This window comes from Stegodyphus dumicola, chromosome X2 (assembly GCF_044657685.1).
Source record: "Stegodyphus dumicola isolate Sdum_Otavi_A_Nest chromosome X2, ASM4465768v1".
NCBI classification, from domain to species: Eukaryota; Metazoa; Arthropoda; class Arachnida; order Araneae; family Eresidae; genus Stegodyphus; species Stegodyphus dumicola.
This window is the reverse complement of record NC_140781.1, coordinates 51,414,201-51,437,938: the sequence shown is the minus strand read 5'-3', so window position 1 is coordinate 51,437,938 and position 23,738 is coordinate 51,414,201. Positions and strand designations below refer to the sequence as shown.

Genomic DNA, 23,738 nt, shown 5'->3' with positions numbered 1-23,738 from the left:
TTAGTTTTTTTAATTAGTAAGATGTAACATAATTTCTTACTTTATTTTTATCTCTACTCTGACTCATCAGTTAACTTCGGAACTTCAGAGCTTTACATTTCATGAATAAGTACTTAGGACTATTTTTTATCTAAATAAGTCGCGACTAACAAAATTTGACCATTTTTGGACTAATTTTCGTTGTTACTTAGTTATTTTACTTTTATTCAAATTCCCCCCTCCCCACCCTTTTTTTAAACTTTTCTTTTAAGTTTCAGTCTTTATGAAACTGTAGTTCTCAAAATTTGTTTAAGAAGGAACAGATTATTTATAAATGCATTTTTATATTTGTTACCTAAACTTTTAAAAATGTGTTGTATCAGTATCATTTCTTTAATAATGAAACGAAATGGTTTGCCTTAATTCTTCCACTACAAAATTCAAAATTTTAAGTATTTTTGTTTGTTATGAAAGAATTGTTTTTACCGTTTCATTGCAAGGAGTAAAACAATTCAGAAAAGAAATCATGTCTTATCTCTTTACATTCCATTCTCGACCGAAAATTAATCACTTAATCCATCCAGCAATAACTCAGAAATAACAGTTAATGAAACCCACTATATAATTCCGAAACAAATTAAATATGAATACAAGAGGAAAAAACCTCAAGCCATATATCTCGTTCAACGGTAAATTTTAGCAAGAAAATGGAGCAAGAAAATAATAATTCGGTGCAGCAATTTTAGGCATCCTTATTTAATTTCTTCCAATGCACGTTGCAAATGCTGAAGCAATGTACAGGCAATTACAGCATCGTTAAAATTCTATCCGTGGACTTTGGAAAGCTTGTTAGGCAAAGATGGACTAATCGGCATTAATATAATTTCATGCAGCGGAAATGAGCTACGAATTCAGATTAGGCAGACGCAGTGAGTGGAATAACACAAACATAAATTAGCTTTAAATATGTTAACTCGTAATAAATTTTAATGTTCAGAAACATTGCATAGAATACTTTTAAACCGCATTACTTTTAAGAATAACTTAATGTCATTAATTCAGAGGATTGTAAACTATTCAAAATTCTTAAAATTTGTCTTGGAATTAAAGAAAACTACGCGATAAAAAATATGTATTGAAAAAAAAAACATAATCGTGGTGAGATGTTTAATTAACTCAGTCAATTCGTATGTAAATAATTTTGACGCTAATTTCACTGTTACTATGTTATAAGAATAGAAAAAAACACATGTAAAGATGATAATGAAGAGGAATAATTAAATACATCTACACACACGAAAGCTATCTGTTTAATAGAAAAAAGCATTTTTCTGGAGAGCCATTCCAAGGTAAATTGTTACCCTTGCTGAATAAAACCCATTTATAGCAAATTGTCAAGTCATCGAGAAGTTTAGTATTTCGCGGCTTTGCCACTTGACTATTAGCAGACGTAGCTGCGAAATTGAATTATTATCTGAAACCACTTAAATATCATAATCACTTTGTTGATCTCTAATAAACTCAACGCCTCTTCGCGAGTGCTGTCCCATTCTGAATGTAATTCCTTAATTTCAGTAGTTTTCTATATGAATTATGTTTGTTTTGGAGATCTTGGGTTGTAAAAACATTAGATTTTATTTCGGTGCAAAAACATGCAAGATTACAGATGCCCACATCAGGATTCAAGCAACGGACTTCACATGCTCCCAGTTACTCCACGAAGACATGCAGTGAGAGGAAAGAAAATTTCTTATTTTCTTAATTTTCTATTCGAAAGCTGCTATTATATATTCTAACTCCCTCCTCCCATTCGTTGAAGCATTTCAGTACCCTTTAGATTCAGTATGTACAAAATTAAAGCCATTTCTTCAATATACTAAGCAATTTACAGAGTTTGTTATCTCCATCACTCTCAAAATTATAACTTAATCATGACTTTTATAAAATACGTTTCCAAACTGTGATGATCTTTAAGCTGTAAGTAAAATATTACAATGGGTACATTAGGTCGTATTTCAATCAGAATTCAGGAAGTATATTAGATAATGCTAAATAAGAAAATTAAAAATTAATGCTCCAGTTAATGCTCTTGTTAGAAAAAACTACATTCAAATAACGCAGAAAATAACTAATTGTGTTAAGAGGAATAAAATTTCTGTTCAGTTGTATATATGTATGTTCATAACAATGCTACGCATATTAAAACTTTTTTGAGGTCAGTTTCATAGCACAACTTCACTTATGAAAGGGTAAAATAGCAATAGCAAGGCGTGTGTATTAAAATGGATTAAATCAAGAGTTTGACTTCTTGGATCACATCACATCACTTCACTACTCACATAAAATAAATAATTATACAGTGAATAGGTAATCTCTAATGTTGTCTCTAGTTCTATCGATGTAAGAATTTATTGTTTTTTAAAATGTAATTCTTCATTTAAAATTCAAAATTAATTAACGTGTATAACTAACTGCTCTCAGATTCTTAGGACTTGTCTCCAAAACTTCTTTTCCCTCTAAAATCTCGTTCCGCTCTTCGCCAAAAGTTCTGAATGTGTAACCACCAAAATCCCTCCTTCAATGCAAGAAATAAGTGGTTGTAATAAATTCACGAGGGATATTATTATTTTTTTTTCGATTCACCAAATTGATATTGTAGTAGACTATGTCAGCTTGTGGGTAAACTATTAGCATTATTCTGATAAAATCAGATCTCAATTCTTACACTTTAATTTTAAAGCAGTTCTGATCCGCATAATGAGCAGCGCGCTACATTTCTTCATTTCTTCCCCGTATAATTGGATCATTAGAATTATCTGTTGCCCTTCCTTGACATTCGTATTCATGAAAAACATTGAAAACAAGAAGAATAATATGAATAATATGAAATAAAATTATTATCATTCCATTGAAAAGAAAGAGATATTTTAGCCTTAATATGTATAATAAAAAAGAGAAAATAATAAGATTCAAAAGCCTAAACGAACTGGGAAAAAGCACGATTTTATGATATTTAAAAAAAATTGTTGAAGAAAGTATGCACAGCTGCATTTTAATCTTCTGTTTTCTAATCAGTAGATGTAAACTTTAATATAAATAAAAATGTTGAATATTGGTATTCCTGACCCTTGACATAACTCTGTTGATACAGAAACATACAGACCTAAGTTTAAGATTGCGTATTGAGTAAAACCGTAAAAAAAAAAAAAAAAAAAAAAAAAACGTATTTTTGATTAAAATTTAAAAATAGCATTTCTGTTAGTTATCTTGAAGACTGTTAAAACTCTGATGCAGAACACCCTGAGTTTTCTGAAATAAATTAGTTTCTAACCTGATTTACAGTTATTATTACTACTTTTCCTTCAAATGAGTTTGATAGAATGAACAGAAACAGCTCACCGTTTAGAGAAGCAGGTTTGATGAGGCGCCGAACCCCCTGACCCAAATCCGCCTGTATATTTTGTCTTTCCCAACACTTAACGTGTGTTAACCGAACCATTCGCGGCAGACCCATTTTGAAAAAATCTTTTTTGGCTAACACTTTATGAAGTTACTTTTCATAAAAAATGGAAACGGCTAATGTAATGATCCAAAATAACATAACAGAATAAACGTCAAAATTTCGTACACAAAGGAACTAAGGACGTATTACTAATTACGTGTTAAACGGAGAAAACGCTAAAAAGGAGTGAATAGTTTCCAACTTTGGCATCGTAACATAAATTAATTGCTATTGCAAACGTATGATGTCGCAAGTTTTAAAGAAAGTCTATAAGTCTTATTTTTAAGAACGGTTTCGTTTGGTTTATGTGATTATGGTAAAGCACATGAGAGATATTTGCCTAAGGGAAGAAATGCTTTTGTGAAGGACTTTCTAAGGAAAGCTGGCTCTTAAATGCGTTACATATGAGGAAAACCACGAAAGCGCTCATGCAGCAGTTCGCCGAGATTTGAACCCCGGACCGAACTACCAGTGTTCAGCGACTTTACCGCTCGGTAGGGGTTTTAATAAAGAATTTATTTTTCTTTTTAAATTTATAGTTCGATTATGGGCCTTATAGGATCTACCAAATAATGAAGGTGTTGATGTTAATTTCTTGCAAGAGTATACATTACCGAGTATCTGATAATGTTCCTAGTTTACGCGAAATGAAATTTCATTCGAGTCAATCCAAGAGCGCATACCGATGTTGCAACAGCTAGACACCACTTGAGGTCGTAATTAGCGGAGTTCATGCAACGGCAGAAAGCAATAGCACAGTAAAATATTTTTCAAAGCTTATCTTTGAAGCGACTGTCAAACATTTTCCACCCGAAATAAATAAAATAAAAAGCTATTTTTATTAAATTATCACCGAAGTTAGCCAGGCCTTCTCCGTTAACACATAAATACCGGAAAATAACGTACAATTAGTAAAAGAATTGTAAATACTTGCTTTTATAATAATTTAACTATTTAAACTAATTTTCCACAAGCGGAGTTGGAAAAATGCGCGGTAAAAATTATTAGTATTTTAATTTAAAAGCATGAGCATTTATAGAAACGGGCACCTACACATTTAGACACAAGCAAATATAAGGGCGTGAACTATATTGATGACCTAGTGAGCCGTAAAAGTTGGAGCCGGCCATGCTAGCATGTTTTTACTCGCAGAAATCCTTTTTTGTAATACTGACAATATCACTGAAAGCCAGAGTAATAAATTTCCTTACTGCATGGATAATCAGATTGCACCAGATTGCAAAATTTCATTTGCATTGTAGACGTTAGAAACATCCCTTGCTTAATCTTTTCATTTCTGGGAAGCCATCATGCTACGTTACGTTATGCTACTAAGATATTTATCATCCAAGCGGCTAGGCAAATGCAACCCTTTCATTAGACATAAGATATTTAATTTATATTGCACGAAACGTGGGAAATAGGAAAGTTCTCAGACTCTTCAATTTGTTATTCAAAATATAGCTTCAGTGTTTTCGCTTCTCAGAGCGCATTTCCTTTCAGCAGACTGTTTTAAAGAAGAGCCGCAAATATTTGCAAATCAGCTATCGGACTGAGATTTCACAATACTTTGTGCAATATAGCAATTCGTTTGCATTATGAAATAGACATCTCTAAATTATGACAGAGTGAAAAGTGTAATTTAAAATAAAATGGAAAATGTCTAGTTTTCAATTATTCCATATTATTTGACTGCATCATTTCGGTTAAGCGGAAGTCGGTTAGCTTAACAATATTAACAATATACTGTTGATTAGAAATTTTACCTTGAATGCAAACAGTCGTTTAACACATATTTTTATGCTATACGTATTAGATAAAGCATTCAAGAATACAAGATATCAGACCCGGTTGAAACTTTTACTACACCCTATGCAACCAATATAATCCCCACCTCCTATAAATTAAACTTATTAAATAATTCAAAGCAAAACATATCTTTGTTTAGTTGTCACTTGGGCGAGCAACTTAATTAGAGCCCTCCGTCTAGCAATAAACGATGCTTATGCGTGGAGTTAGCCCTGTAAGAAAACAAACAGGAAACATTATTAGTATTGGCTTGGTTTATTTGTTTACGGCAAAGCATACTATTTGCCTAAGGGGAGGGATACCTTCGTGGAGGACTTTCTAAGGGGAACTGGCTAATATACACGTTACACACAGGGGTAACCACGAAAACGCTCAAGCAACCAGCCCATTTGCCTGGAACCGAACCCAGGTCGGAATTACTAGTGTTTAGCGACTTAACCGCTCGGCCGCTGGTGGGCGAAAATATTATTAATAATATATGAAGAATATGTTTCACAGTATAGTTACGTACTTATCGAAACTGAATTTTACATCTTTTGCAAGATCAATTTGTATGTACAGTCATCAGTGATGGAGCTTTTATAATAGATTTTTGTACATGTAGAGGGTAAGACATCATTCTATACGTAGGTGATATACAAAAATTATTTTTGTTCCCTCTAGACCTCCACTGACAGTCTTAGAAACTTTTGCAAATCTCCAGTAAAACATTTCAGTTTGTGAAAAGGAAACGATGTCTGCTTGCAACTGAAATCATGCAGTATAGATTCACGCTGTTCGAAAGGTGAAATGACTTTTGCTGTTACTGCAAATGATTTAACTGGGGAGTGTTTGTTAAAACTCCTGTAGATATTTAATACGTAAATGATACGTTTTAACTGCTAATGTTTCTATTTATAACATTTTATTTAGACGTTCACGCATAACCGCCTAAGTTTATTTACTAGCCAAATACTGAATTAAGTATTTCAGGCAAAGATAGAAAAAAGAAGAAAAGTTTGCTGCCACTCTTAATGCTGATAAAATGATACGAGATGCAGCAATCGTATTCCTGCAGCCACAAAATTGGAGAGAAATTTCCTTATAGATGAAACCGTTATCTATCAATAGAAAAAAAATGTGCTAAATTTAAGAATGCGCAATTTATATTTGCAAACAAATGCGGAATTCCCGCGGTATCCTTCTTTACACCCACCGGAGTCGTTGATCGCTGACAAAGCGACATCTTGCGTTCAAAGTACGAATCAAATGAAATATTCATTAGGTCGAAGTTTGAATGAAGGTCAATCTGCTTTACTTTGCGAAACGCTCTCGTTGAGCTAGCGGATCAAGTTCTTTCAACACTCTAGGCATACTACAAGAGACTTGCTAGATGATTATGAAATTTAACTATACTGTCGATACTTTCTGAAATAGCCGTTGCTAATGAGCAGCTTAAAATATTATACTTATTTCAGAGCCTCACTGCCGTCTAGTCCCGTAAGGCCCGTGCCCAAGGCTTTAAGTTTTAGAGGTTCCCCGAAATCATTTTACATACGTTCTCATGACCCTGTTTGAACTTTAACGGAAACAAGGAACGTGAGCATTAGAGGCTTCAGTAAAAATTCCGTGGTTAAGGGGTCTGGCAGTCTTAATGCGTCCTGGCCAAATTTCCCAAGCAGTTAAAAATTTGTTGCATTAACTGCTGGTCGAAAATGTTACGTATAAATTAATATTTGTGTGTCATTAGTACAAACCGACTAATGTTTCGTAAATGATAGATGCAAATTAATACTTTTGGGGGAGATTATTATTATTCTCCAAATTAAGTTGAAACCGTGTAGAAAAGTCAAGGAATCTTGACCCTAACCAGCAGCCAGGTAGGTCAAAGATATTTAACCTTTGTCCTGGTTAAAATAAAAAAACTCAAAAATATATAACTCTCTATAAAATATACGACGGTTCTGATGCTAGAAACTCATCGTGAAACCAATTTTTTAATGTCTTAAGTTATCGTCACCGTTCCATCCATTCTTTACATAGCTCATGTAATACGATCTATCCATTATATTTCGTTTCCTTAGTTTCCTTAGTCAGTTGTATTTATGTTTGAATTATAGCTACTAGTACGGCATGTACCTCTAACTGCTACTCAATGCTGATCATGACTAGTGTTGTTGCTTGATTTTATAACATTACACTATATGAGTATGTTTATGAATTCATTTCATGTATTCTAAAAACGTTTCGGTCTTTGTTTTCTCACGATCACGACTAGCAGCAATAAAACAATTGTGAACTGAAACACAACTTCCTTTTCTTCTTTCGAAAAGCTTTCAGATGTTCTTTCCTTTTGCCTTATTGTCTGATCAAAATTCTTTGCTTAGAGTTATGCTGTATCTTCTTGCATTCAACTTAGACTGTTTCTTCTCAAAGTTGATAACTTGAAACTATAGTTTTTAATAAAATATATATTTATGATTCCTAGATCTAAAATAAAGTGAACATTTAAACTAAAATTCTCCACGGCGGCTATATATCTTAAAATTACATCCTTATTCTTTTACATGAACATAGTAAAAGCATCGTTTAGTTATTGCAAAACTCAAAGCAAAACATACCTTTATTTAGTTATCACTTGAGTGAACAAATTAGCTAGCACACTCTGCTTACCGGCTGCTTATCGGCGGTCTGGAGCTGGCCCTGTAAAACAACAAAAAGAAAATACATTCTTTTGGAAGAAAAAAAAAAAACTCGAATAAAGGTAATGTTTTTAATGAAATTAAATATGTGTAAAGCTCACACAGGTAATGTAATTATTAAACATTCAAGGCCATAGGACCCATCAGTTGCTAGCAATTGCTCATTGAATGTTCAGATCAATAACTGTTGACGAACGCCCCCAAGTGGCTGCTATGCATGCCTGTAAACGATGCATATCTTCGAAATATATGTTGATAAAAGTTGCATTAAAGGAAAGGCAAGTTGAATGGGGTAAATGCAGTAGTATGTAGAAGGCTTTTCAACTGCTTTTTTAACCCCCCCCCACCTATGATCCAATCTCGCACAACTTCTTTATTAACATCTTTTTATTCGGCCATAGTCCGTTCCCCACATATTACTTCGCGCGAAATCTGGGTAACTCAGATAAGTGTATATGTGGGGAAAAGGAACACCCAAAGCATTTTTTATTTCAGTGCCACCTCACAAAAGAGCTACAATGAAAATCAAGGACACAAATAATATTTGAATACATTAAATGCCTACTAAAAATTCCTCAATTACGATAAAAACTTTCCATTATTATGAAGAAAGTTTTCTGATATAACAGAAAAGTCTGTGTAAATCTGTTATACTTCACAACTACATTAACAGTATAAGATTTCGGAATTATAGCAATTGTCTATAATATGTAAAAAAAGTGTAAGGAAATGTTCTAACAAGATAACTGCCTCAAGAATATAATAATACATTAGAAAACTACAAAATATTTATTAATCAGAAGGTGCTGAAAAAGAATTCAGAATCTAGGTACTTGGTAGCTATTACATTTCTGGCAAGATATGCAAAAGAATCACTGTACCCAGTTTTCTATCTTACTGTTATCAATTTATAATTCATAAAGTAATGTTGTCCAGCATATCATCAGCAAAAGCGTAACACTAAAACGCACAATAATCTGGTACACGTTTTTTCTGTAAAAATATTAAATTCTGTAATGCTGCCAAAAATACAAGTGCAAAATACTTTTATATATATTGTAGAGTCATTAGGTTATTTTGAAGCAGAAAACATGAAAAATGACCAATGCCCTCGCGGGACTCGAACCTGGATCTTTCGAATACGCGCTGAGTGTACTACCGTTACACCTCGAAGGTACGCTGGAAGAAGGGATAAAATATTATATTAAAAATGCGATTAAGATAGCATAATATCAAGAGTCCTCAGTTGCTGTGTACATTATTCTATTGATATCAACAGGTATTTTACACATAAAAATTAATGATTCAACATATCCTGGTGTTAACAATGATGCCATTATTGCCATTAAAATTTAACTAAAACTGTTACGTTGTAACATTGAAATGTTTACCAAAATTGAATGTAACTTTGATACATTATCTTTAAATCTTTTCAGTTGTCTAATTAGGAAACTGAAATGCTTAATTCATGGCAACCGTTATGAAACGTAGTTTATGGATTATTCAAGTATTACTAACAGTGGTAAACGTTTTTGGCCTTGTTTGTAAACATTTATTTAAAATGCCGTAGAACACTGATAATCTCCGTTTGAATAGTGCATCGAGCATCGGAATAAATTGTGATCCTCATGGATCTGAAATATTTCTCACTATGTTTAAGAAAACCTATTTAAAAATACAATACATCTTATAAAATTTCAATTTCCTCTTATAAGTTATGTTGATATTACTTCAAAAGTGCAGGGAAAAATTAATTTCCATAAAACGTTGAATCGCTTGACATACACTGTAAAAATATTTAATGAAACAATATTTCTCCGAGTCATTTATGAATATGAATGTAATATTGTATCCCATGAAATTTTATGTCGATTATTAAACCTCTTCCTGTCGCAAAGCGCAGATAATGGAAAATATGTTATGTAAAAATTCTGACAATAATAAGAGATATTAATTAAGGACTATAATTAATTAAGAAGTGCCTTTAATTTTAAAAGTCATATGAAGTCTTAGAATGGAAATTCTTAGTCTTTGTTTAATAAATTATGAATTATGAGGTAAAATAATTATCCCACGTTTGTAAGATTGCAGAATATTATTACATTCTTATTTAGCACGATAATGCTAGCATAGTTACATGCAACAGTGTTAGTTAAATCATACTAAATTGATAATTCACACGGATGCATTAATTTAATTGATAATTCGCGTGGAATAGCCTTCTAAACTGGCAGTTACAGTTTTGTGTTGATACTTAATTTAAATAAAATTTCGAAATGAACAAAGCACAATAAAAAGATCAAAATATTTCTATCATCAGATCTCTTAATTTGTAAAGTATTCTCTACCTTCTTATCACGTGCCTTCGTCGTGCAACTGAAAAGCTTGTCCGGCTAGCATCCGGAAGGTCTGGGATTCGAATTCCAACGAGAACATTGCACATTTTGTAAGTCTTTTTGTCAAAATTAAAATAAATAAATAAATAATGGTCTGTACACAAGGTAGTGAACGATAATTCGTCCCTACCAGGATTTGGCGACTAGGTCCCAGGGATAAATAGACCTTCCCAGTGGACGTTTAAGTGGAGAAATATGTAAGGTATTTTCTCCCTCCTTATCGCATACCTTCGTGGTATAATTGGAAAACATGCTCGACTAGCTATCGGAAGATCCGAAATTCGAATCTATTGCACATTTTTCACATTTCTTACTCCGAAGTAAAAAAACAAATCTGCCTAAGATTCTCCACAACTTTATATAAATTCTTCACTAAAAAATGGAAGATATTTTTGCAGTTACTCCTGTACACAGCTTTGAAATAAAATGCTTTTAAGCTAAATTTTACAGTTTATTAATATTTAACTAACACTGTTGCGTGTAACTATGTTAGCATTATCATGTTAAGAATGTAATTATATTCTAAAATTTTACAAACGTGGGATAATTATTTTACCTCATAATTCATAATTTATTAAACAAAGACTACGAATTTTCATTCTGAAACTTCATATCACATTCAAAATTAAGAAATTAAAGGCACTGCTTAATTAATTACAGTCTTCCATGTTACATGCAATGTAGCGGTCAGTTTGGTTTTCTCCTAAGCATAAATCGATTATCTGACCCACTGATATTAAATTTTTATTCATCATTAAAAAGGACCGATTTCCGGACAGATAAAGTACCCATGCCTGCTTTCTTATAAAGTAAAAAGACAGATATAAGATTACTTGCATGCTTCTTCGCAAACGCAAGGCGTTTTTCTCGGTTACAGTGAGTTGTAAAGGATTCTCACGGGCCTCACATTCATTGTAATCTACTTTCTTAACGACATTGCTCACAGTTTTAGGTTTCACTTCAATGCTGTATTCAGTCTTTAAATCATCTGCGACTTGAGGTGCACTTATTAGTGACCTTTAACCTTACACCTGATATTTCTTTTAAGCAAGGTGTTTAGTTTCGAAGGTCTTCTGGATTGATCCCTATCCTCAAATGTTTGGGGGCTAATAGTATCTTCAATAATAAATTTTTCTGTATACTTCGATTTATTACCAGATTCTTTTACAGAAATAATCTATAATTTTACAACTGAATTACCAACTCACGAATAGCTTTAGGGACTCTATTTTAAGACGATCAGATGCAAGCTAAAATTAAACAATTATTGCTATCATGTCTTCGTGACGCTTGGGTACGATTCAGTTTCAAAACTTTATTGCGGTCAGTTTTAGAATACATCAGGATTAATTTACAAATGTGCACGGAAACGTTTTTTACAAGACACATCGCCATATCTCCTAAATATTCCAGTTAAAACACTTGTCGCGTTTTGTAAAAACAGAAATTTATAATAAATTCGTTTTAAAGACTCTTAACTATCTCAGAGTAGTTACTGCAGGTATGAAGCAAAGCTTAGAATTTACGCTAATATATTCAAAACTTTGGCTCTCGCACGGAAGCCTTTTTTTGCTCACTATATTTCATGTCTTTCAGCGTGGAAATTCAGATCACGCAGCACTCAGCAGTTTACGATCAGATAGAAATTAGTTCGAGTTCGTCTTTCCAGATGTTGCACCAGCTTCACTCTCGTCATCATCATCATTTCTACAAACTGGTTTTCAGTTGGAAAAACATTTAAATCATACCAATAATGTACTGAAAGAATTCTTCTTTTGAAACAATAAGTTTTTGGGTTTTGTTTTGTTTTGTGTTTCTTTCGAATTTGACAAACTATCTATTAATTCTAAGTGGTATAAGTTATAGATACAAAGTAGCTAATATGATGCAAATTAAGTAATCTGACAAGCTATCTATTAAGTGTATATAAGTGATTAAGTTATAGATATATGGTAGTTAATATGATGCAAATTAAATGAATTATTTTCCCCATAATATCAAGTTTAATTTTGTTCAAAAATACAACACAACGTAGGTAACAGTCTTACCAGATAAAAGTAAATATTAAACAGTTTCTCGTAGAATATCTTCCCTGACTGCATATTGCTGATGCATATAATCCTTGCTTCCTCTGGCAAGAGCTATTTGCTTTAACTTTCTACGATGGGAAATGCATTTAGTCTTCGTTGATAGAAAAAGACTTCATTATTTATAAGGCGTTACTTTCAATGTGCAGAAACTCGAAACGTTAAAAATCAGAACTATGCACACTACATAAATGTGAATTAAATTACGAAAAATTAATATATGAGAAGCGTTGAAGGTTTTATTTGAACCTCCATTAATCATTTTTTTTGTATTTTGGTAAGTATTTCTTTGTGCATTCTCCCCTTTTTTAATTAATTTTTTTTCGAAAAGCGAGAGAGAAAAATTATGCGAGTAATTTAACACGCAGTTACAATAAGATCATAAATAAAATGTAGGCACTACTGGTAATTATCACAATATTATTCCTCTAAAAAAAACCTACATTCCAGTATGAATACACAGTAATATAAACATTACAATATCTCACGAATATTGGGCCAGTGTGTAACGGATATCTGACAATAATTGAACTAGGCCCGACGTGTCCGGCTCAGGTACCTTATAAAGCCCCAATGGCTGCTTCATGAATGACCCTTGGGCGCAGTTCCCAAAAGGAACATTGGAGGAACAAGGGAGAAAGGGGCGAATAAAAGACCCGGATTTCGAAAGATCGAACACATCAGCAGTAGAAGGCTACAGTGACTGGAATGTAAATAATAGAAGTAAGATGAAATCACATGTTTAGAAAGTTTTTTAAGTGTGAAAGCACCTACCATGTCCGAGTAGCTCTAAGAATCTGCATAAATTAAGTTTAAAATAATAAATGCAAAGGAAAATAAAATGGATGAAATGCTAATATAAAAATGCAAATAAAAATTGAATACACTGAGTAAAAATAAAAATAATGAAGGGAAGGAAATTTACCAGTAAAATAGCCCTCAGTGGAAAGAACTGTGTGCAAAAGAGAAACTGGGAAATTAGGCGAATATTTTTTTAATTTTTTGAACCTAGAAAAAATACTCGAGATATTAGAAAAAATACTCGAGAAAATACTGTAATTTATTATAAGAGATACAAGCAGAAAATTATAAAGAGTAATAATGGATGTGGAAACAAAATGCGTGTAATTTTTTAGCGTTTGTTTTGCATTGGTTCAGTCTTGTATTAAGTACATTTATGTGTAAAACACCCCTTTGTTATTAAACGCTTTTATCAATCATTAATTGGTGATTAAGCTTAAAGATGACGCGATTACGAATAGCTCTTCCAAGTTGAAGACCTTAATTCCCGAAGATTATATCAAGACCGTAATAACCTATTTTATTACAGAATTTCTAGATTAATGGTCGTCCGCGCTGGTAGTGATCATATTAAGTAATCTCTGCCAGATTATTATCATTCCATTTATGTTTAAATGCGCTAAATGCCCATTGTTCCATAACATTACAATGTAAAACGCCGCTTATTCAATGGTAAACGAAGTTAAATAAGAATTGCATTGAATGCTTAATAGCTTCTGAAACATGTTAACCATTGCTTTTTATTATCGCTTAAGATTCAAGTACAAGATATTTCAATCGGACAGTTGTAAAGCTTAGTTGTTTGAATAAAAGCTTGCGTGCTGCATTTTAAATGTGTCTTTCAGCCTTTATAGTTTAAAGCTCAATTATGATATAACATATGCACTCTCTTTTGACGTAAATAAGTAGTTTCTAAAAATTTTCTTAATACATAAAATATAAATATAAAAAGCATCTCGAATACTTGTGCAATGATCAATATTTCTGCAGAATTTAAGCATTTTTCGGCATGTTTAACATAACAAAATCCTCTATAGCGTATAATTATGGCTTCTGCCTTGAGAAGATAAAAAGTTTCATTTGAGATGGAATAGTGAGATATGATATTAGAAATTTCAGTATTTGAAATTAGAAACTTTTTAACATGAGCAATACATATATGCGTTAGATTCACAGTCAGTGTATTATGCTCAAATACACTTTAAGGAAAGGGAAAGGTATCTGTAACCCTTTTTTTGAATGATTTTCACGATGAACTCATAAGATATTTTCTCCCTCCTTCCAGTTTGCCCTCATGGTGTAACGGTAGCACACTCGGGGCGTATTGGAGAGATACAGGTTCAAGTCCCCTTAAGGGCATTGCACATTTTTCAAAATAAATGCTTCAAAATAACGTAATGGCTCTACAGTAGTGCCCGAACTAAAAGGTAATGGAAGATAATTCATCACCTACAGGATTTGGTGACTGGGTCCCCTAATCCCCAGTTGCCCTATGAAAGGGGCAGTTTATAAGGTATTTTCTCCCTGTTTCCAGCATGCCTTCGTAGTGTAACGGTAATAAACTCGGGGCGTATTCGAGAGGTATAGGTTCGATCCCGGCGAGAACATTGCACACTTTCACCTCTCGTGCTGCAAATTAACCTAATGACTCTACAAACTTTAAAACAACTTCAAATAGATATTCTGGGATAGAATTCAAAGCAACTCATTACTGTTTTCTAATTACTTTTTTGATTTACTTGTTATGCCTGAAATATTTTTTTAATTAACACTTTTTTTGCTTATGCTAAAATGTGTCCTATATACTCTCGGTAGAGCAGTTGAAACTGTAGGATTTGGTCTGCTCTTCCAGAATATGTAAATGAGAGCAGTTTATAATTGGGTAGGAATCTAAATTAAGAAAATGAGGAATGGCAGCACCAGCGAACCTTAAAATGATATACCCATGTTGTACCCGGCGCGAGTGGTACTTCTTCTTAGTTTATGAGTTACTCTTAGCTGTTGAGTTGAAAGTAATAGCTCTGAAAATTTACTGTGCCAAGTGCTACTGCAGAAATTAATTTGTGAATTATATATAATTTGAATTTATGTTTTAATGTTATTCCCGCCAGCAGCAGAAGTCAATTTATCCTAACTTTTGTTATATACTTCAGGCTGAAGTCTAAAATAAATTTTAATTGCCTTTATTCTACAGTTCTATTCTGCACTATTCCATATGGCCCTACTCAAGTTCAGAGTGCATCGATACAATAATCCTAATCCTGCAATAAAATCTAATTTGTCGTAGTCCTTGGTTGTTTTTCATCATACTAGTGTGGTAGTGAATATAATAATAAATAACACAAGTCCTGTACCAAGTCCCTTCATTTATGCTGGAGTGGCTCCGAAATTCTTGTTTCAGTGCTTTAAAAAGCAAATTTGTGGAGTTTTTCTTTAGTATTAGAGAATATATGAAGCTTTTCGAAGCTAAGAAACATGAGAAAAACAAGAGTACCTACTCCGAGATGCAGACAATGGATCTACGTTTCTCTAGCTGGACTTACATTTCGATAGTACGTACAGGGAGTATGAAAATTCATTTTTGTTTTCCTCCATTTAAAAGGTGACTGGAAAAAGGTAAGAGAGACATTCGGCTAAACCAAGCAGTGAAGAATTACAGGCCATCATATTTTAGTTCGGAAGTCACTGTAAAGTAATATTTGAATGATGAATTTTCCAGCTGTTAACTGGACGTGCTAATCGCTTGCACCAAGAGAGTATGTACAGGGAATATGAAAATAGTTAACAACGTACAAGCTAAGTTACTGTACTGCACTTGCACTAATTTGTTTTCAAAGTATCACTAGTTTGTTTTCAAAGGACATGAGTCTTTGTATCTGTAAATAGTAATTAACTTTTGTCATAACCTTTCTATTTCTGCTCTACTGTAAGGAATAATTTTAGTGCCTACAAAATTTTATATCATGTAAGACAACATTGATGGCGTTCCATCAGGCAGATGATTCCTCTCGCTAACAGATGGTATTATATATTATTTTCTCTTCGTTAAATGTTTTCTGCAACTTATTTCATCATGAGAATACAGTAAAGGTTAGCGCTAGGCATTTTGCAGCATGTTGCAATCTCTGCGAGCCCTAAATTCTGCTGTCCATTGCCTCTCTAAGTTTTAAAATTTTTGCCGCTCCCAAACTCTACTGCCCACTTCATCCTCTGAATTCTAAAAATTTCACGATCCCTCTTAATTCTTCTCTGAATCTGAAAATTTGGCCGCCTCTGAATTTTGCCTGCTGGTGCAGCCGCAACAGAAAAATAATTGTGTTTTCAACGCAAGCATCTAACTTCAATAGCGCTTTGTATTTAACACGGTAAATCGTGGAAATGTTTGAAATGAGCCTTTTCGAATGAAGCAAACGGAGTAGCAGCACATTAGCTCCTTTGAGCTGAAAGGCATTAACTGAATACTTGAGACTGAAAATAGAAGTGACACTGATCTTAGTATGAGATGTCAGATGTTTGAAACTAGTTGATTGGTTTTGGTTTACGTGATTACGGCAAAGCTTCGAGAGCTATCTGCCTAAGGGAAGGCATGCCTTCATGGAAGACTATCTAAGGAAAACTGGCTTATATACACATTACACACGGGGAAGACCACGAAAACGCACATGCACCAACCCGTTTGCGGGACTCGAACCTCGGAACCAACTACCAGTGCTCAGTGATTTTACCGCTATGCCTGTGGTAGGCCGTAACACTGATTGAAACATGAAATATAAGTGTCACACTGATTTTTGTATTATTTTTTCTTGGTATTACACCTCTTTAAAATAAGTTTTTATAAAATTAAGATCTTTTTATATTTCAATGACAAACATATGCAAATTAAAATTCACCCATTCATTTAAGCCTTACTATCAATCGAAGGCCTCGTTTTCTTCAGGTAGTACAGTATCTATTCATGATTTGTTGAAAGTTGCCATATATTCCATAGCAATAGTTAAATGTGATAACAATTTAAATCACGAAATTAAGGGAAGAAGAAAACTTACTTTTCAAAGATTTTAAACTGCAGTAAGTTACGTGTAGAATAGATAGTTACGTGTGCTGTTAAATTGCCCTTGGTTTACAAGAATTTTGAACTAAAAGTTGATACAGTAAGGATAACGTAACTGAGTATTAACATTAAAACGTATACGGTTTAGTGAAGGGGAATTAAATAGAAACGCCTCTCATATACCATTTTTAAATTTCCTTCTGCTTAGTTTATATTATTTGCCTTTCAGACGAGAAAGTGGTTAATCACACTGACTGCCGTACAGAAGGGCCCGGGGTCGTATATTGAAGAAAGCATGGATGTAATTTGTCTGTCCCTTCATATGAAGCAACGGTGGCGTACTTGTTAGGTGCCTCCATAATTAAAGTAACCACTGCTTCCAGTCTCAGTAGTGGCCAACGCGTATAAAGGACTAGAGCCCGCAATTGGGGGGGGGTAGAAAAAGTTTATGTTATTTTATTTGCCTTTTAAACATTTTGTATTAACTTCAAGGAACAGCGAAAACATATCTACTTTACAGTTATTATGTTTTTGATTAGATTTTCAATCTTGGTAAAGTATATAAGAATTACGTGGCACAAAGTTTTGACAGCTTTATAACATGAACATTCTAACTAAAATAAACTAACAACAATAAATCTGCCAGCTGACACAGGTGGACGTAACTTACATTTCTTTCAACAATTTCTACTCTTTGGTTAATGTAAGCTTTTCTATGCAAAATATGCAATATTTCCTTCTTTTACGTAACTTTTTTAATTCAATGCAATGAGAATGAATAATTTTTTAAAAAGGTAAATGAAATTATAAACGCTTTTTTTAAGCTTTACCAACTCTGGTTATATATTCTTCAGTATAAAAAAAGAAGTCTGGTTCTTTTTAAGATTCAAACTACGTAAAGGCCAAATAACTGCAGAGATCTCTTCAAAATTATCAGTGTTTTTCCTGGTTTTAATTGTCATATGAAATTCGGATACATTTATGATCTTTGAAGACAAAAAGGTCAAGCCTGAACGAAAACAATATTGAACCATAAAAAAGCTAATTTATTGCTCTTTGAATATGCTTAGTCTCATTTAACTCGTAATTGAGGGCATCTTTTTACCTTCATTAACTTTTTATTCCTTCCCCCTCAAACTTAGATATAAAGTTTTTAGCCACTTCGATGTAATTACTACAAATATAGCTTAAAAGGGTAGCTTTTGCTTTAAATATATTTGCAACTTAAGAAATCAAGATAAATTCAAATGAAGCAAACTTCTACACTCCTTCATCAAAATTCGTAGAAATTATACCACATTACTTGTGATGAAATTCTTCTTCAAGAGATTAGCTATATGCTTTCATTTTTAGTGAGTCTTTTCAGTTTCTTAAGTCTACTTACCTGCTGAAAACAAAAGTGTACATCAGTTTTCAACGATTTTTTAAACGTTCAGTTTCAGGATGTTACTCGCAATAGATACATAATTTGTCTCAGATGACTGGCGTTATCGACAGAGAAATCTGGTTAAAAGTGCGTCTTACACAAACAGTGAGGTAGGAAAACTTTTTAATCAAAAGTAGAACGGACTCTTTTATAAGTGGAACATGCCTTAGGGACCACAGAATTACACGCTAATCGGACTATAAGGTGCCTCAAACAGGTTCGCAGTGAACGCGAAGCTTATAAAAAATCTTCAAATCTCGTTTAAAAAATAATAGTGACGGTTTGAGTCCGATAAGTTCACGGACCTTTTGGAAGAGCGAAAATGTTTCCGTCAGAAGGAGGTCAATTTTATCGAGGAAAAAGGAAAAGCGCATTTATTTTTGGATATGTCCCATGTAGGCGTGGTGAAAAGTGAGTCAACGGAATAATGCAGAAAACTAGAATGACTTTTCTCTCTTTGCCTCCTAACCTACTTTTTAGGTTCTTAGATCCTTTCCCGCTCAGACCCTAACGAAATTTCAATCTTCAGTCATGGGTAACTAGTTATTGTCGAGCGGTTTCTTAGACTTTCCTTTCATTTCATGGGTTTGCGCAATCTCATCTCTAGCTCTACACTTGAAGGTTGAGGATATACCAGCATTCTATGAATTGTAGCGAAGGTCTCAGTTTAAACAGTGTGACTTTGTGACTTCTTCTGCAGCGGAACTTCACTGACACTTTTTCTCTTTACTATTTGCCCAAGGATATCTACCCTCTTTATCTGATTAAATTAAAGGAAAGGATTTGTTTTAAATATCAACACATCTCGTATCAGGTTAGGTGTGATGGTGTTAATTTGGTTGTATACATAATGTGTTGCTTAGCAAAAAGGTTTTCAAAATAGTGACATGATTCAAGTCTATGCATATTCCTTTATTTGCAGCTGAGAGCTATCAAGAAGCGATCCGTAAGTATTTTTCTTAACTATATTTTTAATTTAAGATTTAAATTATACTTTTATTCAGATAAATCCATTTCCTATCAGCTTCGACCTATAATCTTAAGAAATGATACAATAAACATGTCCTTCAAATGTAAAATATGGATGATTATTCATTCTATAGTTATTATTTTTATCCTCTTATTAATTAGATCCATTTGAAATTAAAATAGTTTTTTATTAATGCTAAATAAAATGTATGCATTTTGATATTAAACTTTTTCCAATATAAAATAAAAACTAAGAATATATTAAATCTTTTATATACGCTTTTCCGAATGATCTACACCTACATCGAAATATTAAAATAATTTTATGACATTCTTACATGAATTATTATCGCAAATAAATTCGACCGTGATTTATTCTTTTGTTAATCTATTACATACTACGCATATACTTTACACGAATGCTTTTTTTTTTAGTCAAAATGTTTCCATAAAAACACTTAAACTTTCTTTACCGTTATTTATTTTAATTTCTGTTCTTGGTTAAAGCAGTCAGATTTATAATGCAGAATCATATCTTTGCTTCGAAGTTGTGCTTTTTACTTTGTAAATATATTGTCATCTCTTACTACTGATCATTATATATTTATTCCAGCTTCTCCTTATTTTGTTTTACATAACTAAGATAGATTTCTAGAGCATTCCTTACATAATCGCCTTAGTTACCTTGAGCAAATTAGCTAAAGCAATAATGTAACTAAAGCATATTTAGTTCAATGTAACTTATGTAACTAAAGCAATTTTTTATGAATTAAAAATGATAAAGGCAAAAGGTTTTTGCTACATCTTGGAAATGAATTAACTTGCATATTAAACGTTTGTATCGATGATGAGAACATCCGGCATTCAACACATAAGTTTAGAAATAATGAGGGGTTTTGAAGAAGAAAATCTTGAAAAGTTAATTGCATCATCTCCAAGATATGAATGCAAGTCTTCGCCAAGACCACGTGGGAAGAATGTCTTTAATTCCTTATTCCTCCCTAAAGGCCGACTAGCGGAGAATGTGATGTTTATTCGGGCAAATCTCCTCGGCGAAGAATCATAGTTCACCAACGAAAAACTGTTCTTGAAAACTACTTTTCAGATTTCAATACTTGTTTATGAAATATGCACTGAATTTTTAACATAACTTTTACATATTTTAGGCTTGGTTGCATTTATTCTCTCGTTTTTCCATTATGCTTGATCTTCAGTTACGTCTTCTGCATAATATTATTTTTCTGGGATTCTTTTCGATAAATGTTTAAAAATAAATGTGATTATTAATTAAAAGTTAGCTTTCAGCCTTTAGCGAATTTTTGTCTTTAATGATATTAAAAACTATCAAGTCTTCAGTTTGCCGGGTGGATATGCCGACCAATCCAACTACTGAATCTTCAATTCAATATTCTTAAAGACAAAATTTGCCTATGGTTGAAAGCTTCAGAGCACCAAAATATACTTTCTCACATGTTTATTAATATTCTTAATATACTTATGACTGGAAACTGTGAACAAATTCATTAAGTAATAGCGTATTAAACCGCAATAACGGAAACTTAAATTATTTCCAATTGAACTTTTTCCCATTAAATCAAACACTTATTTCCAAACTGCGACAAAATAATGGCAAAAATAACACTTCAGGTGACAGATTGGAAACTATATTTATTTTATCATTAAACTTGTAGCACTAAAAGAATTACATATCACGAGAAATATGATAATACGCTTAAATTTAAGCATGACAATTGTTTTTGGTACGATATTTGTTTTTTCGAAAAAAAAAAAAAAACATAGTAGACTATTATAATGAGTTTTGCTTAGTAAAATAAACAGCTGCAGAAATTTCAGATTTTTCTTACATTGTTTAAATTAAAAGTGTCACAGAGCTCAACTGATAATACAACTGTCATAAAAGGAATAGATAATCATATCGAATCTGAAAGAAAACCATTTTAGCAAAACCACAGTAAAAGGAATTTACTGAAAACTGCAAAATAATGCATAATTATACAAAATCAATCATTTTATGCTGGTACAAATGCAAAATATAAGCGAGCCGTACGATTTCATGTGAAATTTGAATCATTTTAATGCTTTTATTAACAGTGTATTAACAGTGAAACCATATTCAGGTGACATTAACCCCATTATCATCCCAACATTAATGGTAGTCTAAAGGTTCTTATGGGTTGTTTAATAATTTTAAATTCTAATACTAATCTGGTACAAAAAAGAGATGTAGATAAATTCAAACAAAATTTTCCTAGTTTAAATCATTACTCAAAGGCTAAGAAAAACATAACTAAGGAGAAAAATTACTTAGTGCTCAAAACTACTGGTAGCAAACATTGTTTGTGCCAGCACCGTATCCCTCTTCGACATTAATTATTCTCAGAATACTTGGAAAGTTATAAATATGAACACTATAAGTTTCTGTTATCTAGAATTTAGTTCTATCATAAATATTACGTCTCCGAGAAACCGGGCGGCTTTAATTCTTGAGCATAAGGGCAGCTGATAGGAATCCTTTTTATTTTTGAGATAAAAATTTAAAATGCCCGTTAGAAGATATTATAAACGTCGATAATGCCATGCATTTAAAAAAAAATTAATTGATGACTGCCGGGTATCATCAGAGGCCATTTGATTGCTTAACTGCATCCAATGATACCGATGGTTGTGCATTTACTGAAGAAGATGATGAACTTGTTAATTGAAGTTATTATAATTATTGTGTTGCTTCTTTTCTCTTTGAATTAAAGACTTCATCAGAAATTCTCAGCTTTCCCACCGTTTGGCATTCCTTTTTAAAGGCGAAAAATTCTGCTGTATTTAAAAGAGAATATTTTCACTTTAAAGGTTTTTTTTTTTCAGCTATTCAAGATGAAGAGAAGTTTTTCTTTGGCTTTCTTCGCCCTACTAATCTTCTCAGAATGATTCATAGTTGAAGTAAAACACATGTACGGAACATGTTAAAATGTTATTACATATTCAAATTATGTTTTTCCTTTTTTTCGTCTGGGAAAAATATCGATTTTGGGCCCTTATTGTTTTTGAGGGAGGGGAGGGGGCGAGAAATATATTTACACCCACCTTTCAGAAACAGAATTCATACCAGCTGAAGCATGGAAATTGTGTTACTGAGAATGCATTTTGTAGCTAACCTTCCGTGAAGCTTTGAATTTTCCCACAGAAGAATCTCCTACAGTTTATGAAAAAATGTTATGGCTAGTACAAGGAAATTTTTGGGTGTTTTTCGGTCATCAGAACAAGTCCGTTGTTGCACTTGCATCCTGTCACGTATGGAACGGAATTTAAAGAATAACGATATTTTTGTTTGTAAGTTGTTTTCTCGCAAAATTAATTAAGTACCATTTACTTTTTTTCATTTATAGCTGTTTGTTTTTAAATAAAAAGATGTTCTTTTTGTAAGATATAAGCCCCAAGGTTCTTAGGATGCAGATATATGATACAAAAATCATACGTATGGAATGTATTCTATCAATCAGCGTTGGCATTGACTTCTTTGATTCAATTAAATTCAATTATCTGTCCGTTAATTGTCAGAGTATTTTGTGTTTTGTGATACATACTTAAAAAAACAATGTATGATTTGAAAATATTCATTTCGGTAATGTTATGAACTTATTCATTAAATAGTAATGTATGCAATAATATGTTGAACCTGGGTTTGGGCTTGTATAACAAAGATTTTTATATTTCTGACTATTAATTTCGGTTCGTACTTTGTTCTTGAAGCATAAAAATAATTTATTAAATCTATTGATTTCTGCTGCATAGTAATCAACCGTAAATAAAGTCTAATTTATTACGATATGTATACAAATAAGATTAATTCCTAGATTCTACGTAACTCTAAATTTTTAAAGCTATTATTATAAATTTGAATTTCTTGCAACACTCGTGTTATCGTTTTATAACGGATCTATTACATATTATTTATTGCAATATTTTACTCATCTTTGTAATGTACTTTTTGTATGCAGTAGTAGTTATCGTGAATTTGTGCG

General features: G+C 32.6%; 1 protein-coding gene across 2 annotated transcripts in view; it reads left to right on the top strand.

The window, feature by feature from the left end:
* The window catches only part of LOC118193259 (trypsin-1-like), a 120,200-nt gene that overhangs the window by 3,071 nt on the left and 93,391 nt on the right, over positions 1–23,738 (top strand). The window contains exon 1 of one of the 2 annotated variants that reach the window (XM_035364312.2): positions 19,151–19,678. The exons of the other annotated variant lie outside the window; for it this stretch is intronic. The gene's annotated coding sequence lies outside the window, so the exon portion shown is untranslated. Of the gene's footprint in view, positions 1–19,150; positions 19,679–23,738 lie in introns of those variants that run through there. 2 annotated transcript variants of the gene reach the window in all.